Source organism: Gekko japonicus, unplaced genomic scaffold (assembly GCF_001447785.1).
Source record: "Gekko japonicus isolate JY-2015 unplaced genomic scaffold, Gekko_japonicus_V1.1 scaffold1997, whole genome shotgun sequence".
In the NCBI taxonomy this organism is placed as follows: Eukaryota; Metazoa; Chordata; class Lepidosauria; order Squamata; family Gekkonidae; genus Gekko; species Gekko japonicus.
This window is the reverse complement of record NW_015164722.1, coordinates 132,862-144,649: the sequence shown is the minus strand read 5'-3', so window position 1 is coordinate 144,649 and position 11,788 is coordinate 132,862.

The following is an 11,788-nucleotide window of genomic DNA, read 5'->3' as shown; positions in this document are numbered from 1 at the left end:
AGCTCCCACCGAACGCCGAGAAGAACCCCCCGCCAGAAACCGCCAATACTGAAGGAAGACCTAGAGTCCCGAGCCGATGATAAAGAACAACTCCAACCACCACCATAGGGGTGCCGGTAGGCTGTCCCACCCCCGTATATACCTTGTGGCCCTAGTTAGGGAAAAATGGTGACTAGCACCAACTTGTAAGCCGCTCAGAGACCCCTAGACAAGGGGTTCGAGCGGGATATAAAGTCGAATGATAAATAAAATAAAATAAATAAATAATGAGCTATGCTCTCATGGGTGTGGCTGGATATGCTAATGAGTTTCTGTTGTTGGGTGTGGCCTATTATGCTAATGAGTTCCTGCTGGGCCCTGCCTCCAGGAATGCACAACCCAGAGTTGTCCACCCTGACTCCAAGTCTCCAGGAACTTCCCTAGCCAGAGTTGGCAACTCTGATTAAAAATGTTGCCCCCCTTTGGGCGTTGAAACCAGCCCGGGGTGAATTTTGTAGCACCCGTTCTCCTCCTCTAGACAATGACCTCAGCAGCTACAGTCGGAGAAGGAGAGGGGGGAAAAATGAAAATGGAACAAAATGTCACATATAATTCCACCCTTAATCAACTGTGTGTAAAATGTTTCAGCGTCTGTGAAGATGTGGGTCAAGGTGTCATTTGCAGCTAGGAAATGCTCAAGGGAAAAGAATCCTGGCCGTGCCTGCCAAATGCTACTGTCCCTCCCCCCCCCCTTTATATTTTACCTCATTGTGAAATTTGAATTGCAATATCCTCGGGGTAGAGAAAAGAGGTAAGGCACATGTGTTGTGTATATTGGTACATAATTTTTTAAAAATACTAATTTCGGCGGGTAGTAGCGAAAGTCAGGGGTCATTTCGTAGAAAAAGAGCTAGGGGAACTCATTAGCATAACTCATTAGCATATGCCACACCCCCTGACATCAGGGGCCTGGCGGTGGACCTGCAAGGCCGGCGGGAGTGCAAGGAAGCCCCGCAAAGGCCCTCCCTGGCCCCAGGCAGGCAGGGGTGGGGAGAGGTGGGGAGGAAGCAACTTACCCTCCCTCTTCTCCTGCCTCCTCCTGGCTGAATGAGGGCTGGAAGCCGGGCGGCCGGAAGCAGGGGGCGGGGCTTCGTCATGTGACCCGCCCCCCTGCACCTCACTCGGGGGAACTGCGTTCCCCCCCGAAATGACCTCTGGCGAAAGTGAACATGGGAACATATCAATAGCTTGCATATCCATCTATTACTGGTTAGGATTCTTCTTCTTTTAATAAGGGACCAAGAATCAAAGGTTTCCTGTTCTTTTTCTATGATTCGAGAAATATTATTTATAAACTTATAAACAATACTTCCAATATTGTTTGTAATACTACAAACAGTCCTTCCAAGTATCAATGGAATCATGTTGTTGTTGTTGTTGTTTTTTAAAAGAAAGCAAAACAGGAAGAAGGAGAAGAAGAGTTGGATTTATACAACACCCTTCACTTGGAGTCTCAGAGCAGCTTACAATTGCCTTCCTGTCCTCTCCCCACAACAGATACCCTGTGGGGTAGGTGGGGCCGAGAGAACTGATCTTGAGAGAACAGCACTGAGAGAACTGTGACTGACCCAAGGCCACCCAGCTGACTGCATGTAGAGGAATTGGGGAATCAAACCCGATTCTCCAGATTAGAGTCGGCTGCTCTTAACCACTACACCAAACTGGCTCTCATGTTTGCCATGTAGAAGAATTGGCATATAAGACCCAGGGCCAAACTCCTAGCTATGGTAGGTAGGTGGTGAGCCTACTGGAGAGTTTGGGGAGTGGGGGGTGCAATGGGGTGCAATGCCATAGAGTTCTCCCCCCCAAAGCACCCATTTTCTGAAGTCTGGAGACCAGTTGTAATTCTGGGAGATCTCCATGCCCCACCTGGAGCTTGGCATCCCTACCTTGCCCATTGTCCCTTTCTGTCTGTGTTTGCAAGCTGGTCTCGCACCCAGTGTGAAAGCAGCCAATCATCCTTGTCGTTGCTGACAAAAACTTGGAAGCGGCCCAGGAGAGCTGTTACAAGGAGTTCCGGAAGAGTGGGGTCCAGGCTTTAGTCCACTTGATCGCAGCAGTCACGAGCCGGACCAGATCCTCCCCATTATAGGCGAGCAGGAACAGTCTGTACTCTGCCTCTCCCCTTGGGAACAAGGGATGCGCTTGATGCCAAGAACAGGGAGTTCAAAGAAGGAAAGGGTCAGCACGCAGTGCCCAAAGTGGCGGGCCCTTGCTTCTCGGTTAAGCTGATTTAAAGCTGCTGCTAGGCAGGGCTGAATGACTCCGAGAAGCAGAAATCCCTTGGAGGTGTCACGTACAGTCTTTGCCATCACAACTAGCGTGTGGGCCTTCTTGAGACTATGACCGTTTGCATGGGTCCCCGTGCTTGGCCGGTGGGGAAAGACTTCTGGCCAACCCAGCCAGCTGTAACTGATAACGTAGTGACGGCGTGTACAGTAAACAAACTTGTAGCATTTTAAGAAGGCTATACAGTGCACGGTGTGCTGTTTGGTAACCCCTGCTTCATCGAGTCAACAGGGTCAGGTCTGGCTGGGTTCAGCATGTGACACACAATCAGGAAGATGTTTCGAGATCTTTGTCCCATGCCAAGGCAGCTGTTTGCCAGAATTAGGACCTAACACCAGATGGGGAGCTGGGAGGTGAGATGTGGGGAGGGGTTATGGCTCAATGGTAGAGCACATGGGATGTGGAAGGTCCCTCATGCAATCTCCAATGAAAGCAATGAAGAAGGAGGAGGAGGAGGAGGAGGAGGAGGATGAGGAGGAGGAGGGGATTCGATTTATACCAGTTTGGTGTAGTGGTTAAGTGTGCAGACTCTAATCTGGAAGAGCCGGGTTTGATTCCCCACTCCTCCACTTGCACCTGCTGATGTGACCTTGGGTCAGTCACAAGCTCTGGCACAGCTGTCCTTGAAAAAGAGCAGTTTGTGCCAGAGCTCTCTCAGCCCCACCCACCTCACAGGGTGTCTGTTGTGGGGAGGGGAAGGGAAAGGAGTTTGTAAGCCGCTCTGAGACTCCAAGTGAAGGGCGGGGTATAAATCCAATCTCTTCCTCTCTCTTCTTCTCTTACCTTGCCTTTCCAACAGGGACCCAAGGAGGCTTACATCATTTACCCCTCCTCCATCGGCAGTTCTGGAGTGGGCAAGCACCTCCCAACTTCGACAGTGAAGACAGAGGCAAAAGAAAAAAGAAAAAAAGAAATCCTCTTCTATTTCCCTGTCATCCTTTAGTAATCCTTTTACTCCTTGTTCATCCAAGGATCCCACTGCCTCCCTGGCTGGTTTCCTGCTACTAATGTCCTTGAGGAAATTTTTATTGTTGGTCTTTATGTTTTTTGCAATATGTTCCTCATAGTCCCTTTTTGCCTTCCTGATCACAGACTTGCATTTTATTTGCCACAGCCTAAGCTCCCTTTTATTTACCTCACCCGGACTAGCTTTCCACCGCTTAAAGGAATCCTTGGCCCCGGTCACACGGCAAAGTTGCCGCAGGAGAGGCACGGATGGTGGGTGGATTATCCGGGTGCGATCACACCCCAACATCTGGGAAGTGGAGCGCACCCGTGGCTTACCGCCGACAATGCGAGTTAAAAAACTAGTACCTCCAAGGTACTAGTAAACATTTGCCACGGGCTGCCTCCAGATTCCCGTGGTGTGATTGCGCTGGCGCACGGCATTCCTCTCTGGTCCCTCGTTTACCCACCGGCGCCAAGGGAAGGACCCATGGTGTGCCGCCGGCACATCTGATTGCATAATCGCGGATCAAACTGCACCGGGGCAATTAGCCACGCCTCCCCCCCGCGATATCTGGCCCGTGTGACCGGGGCCCTTCTTACCTTTTACTGCTTCCATTACTTTGTTTGTTAACCATGCAGGCCTTTCTTATACCTATTTGTACCTTTCCAAACCTGTGGTATACATTTTATCTGAGCTTCTAGGATTGTAATTTTAAATAGCCTTGATTTGACCCTCCTTACCTTTCCTTTCAGTTTCTTCTTCACAAGCCCCCTCGTTTGAGAGAAGTTACCCCTCCTAAAGTTAAATATAAAAGTAATTTAAAATGAGTCGTCATTTCAACAACGCAATAAAGCAACCAAAGCAATCTAAAAATAGAAGAAATCTGAAGCTGCCTTTTAATGTACTTGACTTCATTCATCAAATGCTGAACAATATAAGACAATTACAAAGACAGGCTCCATCCATTAGAGCTGTCTAGTCAACAGCTCCATAGTACAACCCAGTGGAGGCATCCACAGACATTATTCTCGGGCCATCTAGTTCCTTTTTGGACAGATGTTGTCCCAAGTGCTACCTGTCCACTGAATACTTGGCAGAAAGATGATGGACCACCCCAGTGCTGCTCTTCAGGAGATTCAGCCCCAGGGTTTGATCTGTAGGCACAAGGATAGCAGTATCTACCTCCATGCTCCTCTTCTCCCTAGATGATGATGAAGGAGAAGAAGAGGAGGAGGAGGAGGAGGAGATTGGGTTTAAGGAGGATGGGGTTTGGGGAGAGGAGGGACTTCATGCCATAGAGTCCACCTTCCAAAGTGGCCCTTTTCTCCAGGTGAATCAATCTCTATTGCCTGGAGATCAGTTGTAATAGCGGGAGATCTCCAGCCATCACCTGGAGGTTGTATGTAGAAACAACAGAGAGATCACGGGAAGGATGCAAACCATGATGAAAAGCAACCGTGATGTAGTATTATGAAAATATATATCTATTTTTGAAACCCCCGAAGGGGTATTTTTATTGTTTTTCAATAGACTACAAAACTATTAAGAAAAAAATGGGAAGGGACTACATCTATGGATAAAGGAAAGATACCCACACTAACTAAAAACCCAAGAGTGAGAGATCATAACCCAGTTAAACTAAATGTTAGTATTACATTTGTTAATAAGGCAATATACTTGTAGAGTTCTTGCTTTGCACTGCTTCTATGTTAGTAAACTAGTTATCTTGAGAAGACTTTGGGAGCATCTTCATTTCTTCAAAGAGCAATTTTCAGAGTCGTTCTGCCCTTACTTTGGCTTTCTGTCACTAAAATCATACACAGTTTTCGTTGCACCCATAGCCGCTTCCCCCGTTGTATTATGAAAATATATTTAGACTGCTGTTTTGCAGTGAGTACTGATTCTTCAGCAAGTAATAAAGATGTACGCATACACACAACAGAAATTGCGTATGCTCCCATTTCACATCACAGCTTCTTTCTCGGTGTGCTGCATAAATAACATTAATTTACACGTCAACAATTCTAATCTGTGAATTAACACTCAAACATTCTTCCCACTCTAATGAAACAAATTCTTTCCTTGCTCATGAGTGTTTGAGTGTTTAGCCTGGAGGGGAGACAACTGAGAGGTGATATAATAACATCTTCAAGTCCTTAAAGGGCTGTCATATACAGGATGGTGCAGAGTTGTTTTCTGTTGCCCCAGAAGGTTAGATCAGAACCACCAGGTGGAAATTAAATCAGAAGAGTTTTCAGCTAAACTTTAGGAAGAACTTCCTGACAGCTAGAACAGTTCCTCAGTGGAACAGGCTTCCCTGGGAGGTGGTGGGCTCTCCTTCTTTGGAGGTTTTCAAACAGATGCTAGATGGTGATCTGACAGCAATGTGGATTCTGTGAACTTAGGCAGATCATGAGAGGGAGGGCAGGAGGGTTGCCTCAGTGCTTAGTTCTTGTGGCCCTTTCTTACATGCCCAGGGAAATGCTGATTGCCACTTTGGGGTCAGGCAGCAATTGTTCTCCAGGCCAGTTTGGTTGGGGATCCTGGGGGGGGGGGTTGCCCTCTTCTGGGCATAGAGCATGGGTCACTGGGGGGAGGTATTTGTGGATTTCCTGCATTGTGCAGGGTGTTGGACTAGATGACCCTAGAGGTCTCTTCCAGCTCTATGATTCTATGATCTATATAAGTTGATCAGACAGGACAGTGAAAGGAATTCTTGTTGTCCTACACGCCCCTGCTGGCCCGCTTCATTTTTCTCAGTCTGCTAGAGACTTCTTCCTGACTTAACATTGAGTACTGGCCACCTGAAAACAATTGACTAGAGGGGGGGGGGGAGCAATTGACTCTTCTCCCTTTGCCTGCTGTTTGTTGACAGGAAAACCTTTAAAAACCAGTTTCCCAGGCCCAAATATTGGAGTGAACCTCTGAGGGGAGGGTGGTTTTCTGCATTTTCCCACCAGGACGATATGAAGAAGTTCATCACAGGACACTGATATTCAGGATTTCCCAACAGCAGCTAATCCTTTATACAACCTGACGCTATTGATCAGTATCACAACTTGGGGACCTGGGGCTTCTTCCTGTCGACATGCGAAATGAACTTTGGATCGCGTCGCCGTGACAAGATCAGTCAAAAGCAGCATTGTTGCTTCTGGTGCCTGTTTTTAAGGTAATTAGGGAAACCAAAATGAATCTCGGCTGGATCATTGTATTCCTATGGGCCTCTGATAATTAGGACAAATGCTTCATTGCGACATTTCTCCTTCTTCCAATTAGGAGACGCCAATTGGTGCTGATTTGCAGTGGGCTCTGGAAAGTGCAAAAAGAAAATGTTTAGAAAGAAGCGGGGAAAGTTTGAGTGCGACAAGGTCAAAGACAAACCATGTATCAGACTGCAATAAAGATGGCAAACAGTTTCAGAAAACCATGGACACCGTGTTAACTTCTTATGAGAATATCAAGGGGGTTTGGACAGTATACGGATGCCAGCCTCCAGATGGGACCTCCAGAGGGCCACGTCACGCCAGGCCCTCCTGTCTTCCGCCGTCCTCTGGAATTTGCTCAATTTCATGTTTGTCGCATCGATATAGCCCCTTCCAATTACCGGAGACAACACTGACCTTGGTTGTCTGAATCTTGGCAGTCTGGATATGTCTGACACAGGGAGCTTTGACCCTCGAAAGATCACACGCCAAAAGTCCCGGTGGTCTCCACGGTGCTACTGGACTCGAATCGAGCTGAATCAGTATCAGGCGGCTTCATGCGATATTCCCCATGCTGTCTCTCTGTATTGAAATCTTCTCCATACCATATGCACTCCATATGCTTCCCCCCCCCCCGAATGGCACTTGTCCAAGCTAATTTGGGACATTAAACATCAGTTGGTGTTTGATGAACATGGAATAGTTTTCGGCAGTTGCTTATTGTGGGATAGGAAAGGCTGCATTGGAAACACTTTCAACCGCAGCCCTTTGGTGTTTATTAATCAGTGAACTACTAGTTTATTATCATTTAAATTTTCCAAGAAGAAACAAAACACCCCGTGGACTTTTCTTGTTGGGGGGAAAAAAAAACACCACTCCTCCGACTGAGTCCTGCAAGGGAGTCTTGGCACCCATTGAGCACCAGCTGCTGGAGAGAGTTCTGCAAAAACCAATTTTGCAGGAATCAGAACTGACTTTTAGTATGCTCTGTGAGTGCCCAAAAAGGTGCCCATGGAGAACGAGGTGTGAAAAATCCATGGCAAAGAATTATGCTCACGCCATTGACCTTCACAGCAATGACTCCACCGTTAGCATGGGTGGGGAGAACTGGACCCATCCATAATGGTTAACCAGGCTGGCGAAGGAACCATGCATTCATGCTGCATTCAAGCTTGGTCAGGGCAAATTCTGCCATATCACATCCAAAATTTCTGGGAATACGCATCTGAGTCAACCCTACCTTGAAGATAGTTTCGGTAGGGAAACCATGTCGGTCTGCAATAGAAGAGCTAGATCTGAGTCTGTGAAGCAAAAGTGTCTATGAAGGGTTAAGTGATGTAGCTGTATGTTACCGTTCTCTGTAATGCAGCTGTTCTAACTTTGTTATTGTTAAGGTGCTAATTCCAAGGACAGGTAGGGCTACCAATTAATGCTATTTGGAAAAACTGTTTTGACCGCAAAGTGGAGGCAGCTGATGGTTGAAAGGAAAAAGAATATATCTTAACAGCTTAGCAGGGGGAAAACTAGCTTAGGAGATTCTGGGGAACTCCTGATTGCGGTTTGTCTTTACAGACCACAACGTGAAGCCACGCTCCTCATTATATTTTCCGGTCTACCTTCCTGAAAACTACGCTGCAGAGCACAGGTAGTTGAGTCAGTGTTTTTTGTTTTGGTGTACTCTCTGCAGTGTTTGTTGCTGGATTTTGTAATTCTTTTTCTTGATTGTTGTTTTAAATAAATAATTTCTTTTAAAGCTTAATTTGGCTTATGTGTGCTCAACTCCTGTTAACCCACAAGAAAGCCTAGCTATCTTGACAGAGTCTGTCAGAAGTTCCAGATGCGATGTCCCCTGTCTCAGACCTTCAGACTGAGTGGCAAGAGAGACTAGGTGGCTAGACAGGCAAACTGACTTTTCGTCCTGTTATCTACTCTTCTGCCGCTGCCCTCTTTGATAGGCAGATTGTAATCTCAGGGACCAATTTCCCTTTCCTGCTTCTCTCTCACTCTGAATGAAGACTTGCTCTCTACCTGTGCGCACCAAGCAAGGGACATGCGGTCCTCTCTTGGCACCATGAGGCAGATGGGCCTCTTGCCATCTGCCTCCATCCTGTAGCTAGTAAATTAGTAGTCTATCAATCTCTGTTGTTTCTTATCCAAAGCGTACTTCTCAAATAAAGAGAGGCGCTGCGGTGGCTCAAGTGGTTAAGATGCTGAACTGCAGGCTGTGGAAGGTCGGTAGTTCAGCAGTTCGAGACCCGAGTGTGCCGCATGACGGAGTGAGCTCCCGTCTCTAGTTCCAGCTCCTGCCAACCTAGCAGTTCGAAAGCAAGAAATTGCAAGTAGATAAATAGGTACCACTTCGGTGGGAAGGTAACAGCGTTCCGTGCGCCACATGACCACGGAAATGTCTTTGGGCAGCGCTGGCTCTTCGGCTTTGAAACAGAGATGAGCACCACACCCCTAGAGTCGGATTCGACTAGCTTTTGAGCAAGGGAACCTTTACTTTTTTTATTTCTCTTCTAAAGTGGCAATGTGACTCTATGTAATTTTGTAAGCTGAGTATGCTGGTAAAGTGACACTCCTGTGTTTGTAGCTCTATTTTAAGCACTCTGCTAACTAGTGGTGACTGAACTAAACACCAGTTAACCTCAATAGAATCCAGTAACATCTTAGGGTGCGTTCAGATGGGCAGCTAATACCGTCATTATGCCATCTTGAATTTTATCCTGATCTTTTTAATCTATCGTAGCATGGCCAGACATCCCCCTGGTGAATCGCCTTACCGTGCGCTGCCTCCATTGTGGATTGTCTAGATGGCGTCCACTGAAGGAGGCATGCATGGTGGTTTTTTTAAAAAAAACCTTTTTGCGCATGTGCATAGATGTCACAGCGCGTCCTTGTTGAAGGAGGCACACGGTGGATTTTTTTTAAAAAAAACCTTTTTGCGTATGTGCATAGACGTGACAGCACGTCCCTGTTTATCTGCGCATGTGTAGAGATTTTTTAAAATGGCGCCCGCTTGGGATGGTCTGACACCAGACCACCCCAATGGGAGGGTTGCGCACTGGTGGAACAATCAGACGGGTGAAAGTCCGCAGTTGTCCCGCGGGTAACCGAAAACCCCAGATTTAAAGTGCTATCTTTTAAGTACAGCTTCGAAGCGTGGCAAAACGGGATGCCCATGGAAGAGGGACATTTCCCAGATGTTTGTGTCTGGACATTACCTTTAGATCCGTGAGGCAATTGTGCCTCGCACAGATCTAAAGAGCCGTCTGATCGGACTCTTAGAGACCAATGAGATTTTTGGAGTATGAGCTTTCCAGAGTCAAAGCCACCGAAATCTAACCCTATCTCGGGCATCCAGAATCTAACCCTATCCTGGGCATTCAGGAAAACCAGTTTCAGGCAGAGGAGCTAGTTGTAGAAAAGCCCTTTAGTCTTCAGGCTGCAGTGCTTGGAAAGAAGTCTCTCTAGCTCGGTAAAAGGGATTACGTTGCCCAACCGCAGGTGACGTATTTGGTGTACTGAGGATGTTTCTATAATTTATAAATTCTAAAATTACTAAAAGTCCTTTTTTTAAAAAAATGCTTTGTGTATAATAAATGTTTCTCTCTGACAACCCAGGTTTGAAACCAAAGTTATGTTTTCAGAGGTCTTTTTCTTCAGGAGAATGTTAGTTTTAAGAGGAGAGCGGAGAGATGGTTATGAAATGGTAAAGAGTCGTCCTGGATGCTGAAGAGAGACGGAGTGAAAAAATAGTCACATGGAACTGCGTGTCCCAGGAGGGGTTGGGTAAGGGCAGCTACCAAGAAAAAAAGAAGAAGAAGAAGAAAATGTCTCTTGCTGTCTCATTTCAAGGTCTGCACGCTTTTTTATGTTGGCAAAATAGTCATATGCTCACGAGAGACCGAGGGGGAAAAGAACGCGACGGGTTTCCAGTGCCGCAGCAGAAAGAAAGGCACGGAGGAATGTCATTTCAGGGTCAGATGAGACGTGATTCTGGGGATCCGTAAAGGATTTCCCACTATTTTATTCTTTTTTCTTTCTTTTTTTACAATGCGTAAATGACAGTGATGTGAGAATGATGAGATTCGGATTTCCCCCCCAACCTTACTGTATTTGTGTCATGCCTTTCTCCCCGATGGGCCCTCCAAGGGCTACTTTGGTGTGGTGGTTAAGTGCGTGGACTCTAGTCTGGGAGAACCGGGTTTGATTCCCCACTCCTCCTGTTGGAAAGAAAGGTGGGGGTGAAGTAAAATAAATTAAAAAATAAATGTAACCAACTCGGGTTTGTCTGCAACTGAATGTTAATTGCAAAGGGGTAGCTGTGTCAATCAGTTATAGCAAACTACAAGAAGTCCTGCAGCACCTTAAAGAATCATATTGAAATAAAGGTTGTTAGTCTTTAAGGTGCCGCTGGAGTTTTACTTGATTTACCTGAATGTTAGCCAGTCGATGGTGCCATTATTTTAACTACCCTCTAATTGGTTTATATGGGAATTGGTGGTTTACATGGTAGTTTGGACTCGTTGCTAGGGCTGCCAGAGGTCCTACTTTTGGGACTCAAAACATCATCTTCCGGCTTCTAAAACCTTGGGTATCCCCATGGCAAATAAAATGGTGAAGTATTTAGGGGTAAATATTCCTAGAAATGGGAAAAAAACATTTGAGTACAATTACAAAAGAATCTGGAGGGGAATACAAGCTAAAATGAGAGAATGGGGGAGGTGGAAAGATTCAATTAGTACAAGAATTGCAATGATTAAACTGTTTTTAGTTCCTAGGCTGACTTACCTTTTTTATGTATTACCTTGGCATATACCAGGACATATATTGAAGAGGTGGCAAGGAGTTATGGATAGATTTGTGTTTGCATCTAAGAAACCAAGGACAGCTGGTAGGTATAGATATTATGGAATAAAAGATGGGGGATGGGGGATTCGCAATATTAGTAATTATTATGATGCATATCAATTAAGGCATCTAATGATTTGGCTGGAGGGAGAGTTAGGAGAAGATCTTGGTTGGATAGAACGGGAAAATTTAGAGGTGGTAGGAGGAAAGGAAAGTTTGTTTGATAGGAAGAATAGGAAGAAGAAGATAGGTGATGAATTATCAACATTTCTGGGGCCTTATATGGTGTGGGAGAAGTGGAAAAAAGAGCTTACTCCGGGGATATCACCTCTTACCAAAATGTGGTATTATGATAAATTCACCCCATTAAGGGGATCAATGTCAAAGGAGGTAGGGGATAAATTAAAGAAGATTACGATTAAAGAGTTGAAAAAGATATGGGGAACAGACGGGA